The sequence below is a fragment of the Penaeus monodon genome, unplaced genomic scaffold (assembly GCF_015228065.2).
Source record: "Penaeus monodon isolate SGIC_2016 unplaced genomic scaffold, NSTDA_Pmon_1 PmonScaffold_1039, whole genome shotgun sequence".
In the NCBI taxonomy this organism is placed as follows: domain Eukaryota; kingdom Metazoa; phylum Arthropoda; class Malacostraca; order Decapoda; family Penaeidae; genus Penaeus; species Penaeus monodon.
The window spans coordinates 6,354-7,500 of record NW_023639037.1 but is presented as its reverse complement, the minus strand read 5'-3'; positions in this window follow the sequence as shown (position 1 = coordinate 7,500).

Here is a 1,147-nt window from a genome sequence, read left to right as displayed (position 1 = left end):
CTGCAACGATAGATGGAGATGGAAGGTCAAAATACATAGATAAGAAGTGGACAAGTGAAAAAAAAAAATCACACACAAACACACGCATGCAAAATGAGGTTCATAAGGATTTAAATATCTGCATTATTATCTGATTGGTTCGTCAGTCGTCAACAGGTAGATAATATTTAATAACTTATTTGATCGATTACTGTTATAAAAGATTAATGTTACCAAAATTTGGCTTATAAAAGGTGCTTCCGAGTAAGTCGTCATGAACGAGAATTATGCACACACACACACACACACACACACACACACACACACACACACACACACACACACACAAACAAACAAACAAAACAAACAAACAAACACACAGATACAAGCAAACACCCACGCAGACACCTAAAACACAAGCAAACACACACATAAACATAAGCAACACACACCACACACACACAAGCACACACCATCACACACATATATATACAAAACTATATCACATATTTGCTCATGCTCACGTGAACGTAGAGGAAATCTGTCCCTCGGCAAGACTGGTGAAACGGGAACAAAGAACGCCTTGAAGACACCCAGAATTCTGTCTCCAGCTTCGGTCTCGATGTGCCCGGCAATTTCCTTCATCTGGAACAGGCGAATCAGAATGAAACCGTAATAGTGCAGAATTAATTGTGATTTTTTTTTGTCTTTGTTTTTTTCTTTATCCTTTTTTGGCCAGTGTCACACCTGGGGGGAAAATCTTGATCCTACCTGGGAAGTCTGGAACTGGTTGTTTGACTGGAAATTCGACCCTCCTTGGTCTAGACTGGTAGTGAAAGTAGAGATGCCTTGGTTCTGGAAATTCTGCTGCTGCCTTTGCTTTCCGGTGATCTGGAAAGCGTTCTGGTTGCCCTGGAAAGTGGTGCTTCCGGCGTTTTGACTGTTCTGGAGATTGGATGAGCCAAAGCTTGCCTCGTTTTGGAAACTGTTAGCTCCAAGATTTTGATTATTTTGGAATGGAAGCTGGAAGAATCAAAGTTCTGGTTGTTTTGGAAGCTGGTAGAGCCTTGATTCTGACTGCTCTGGAAATTGGAGGGACCAAAGGTCTGTGCATTCCGGAAAGTAGTAGAACTCAAGTCCTGGTTACCCTGGAAAGTGGTAGATCCGA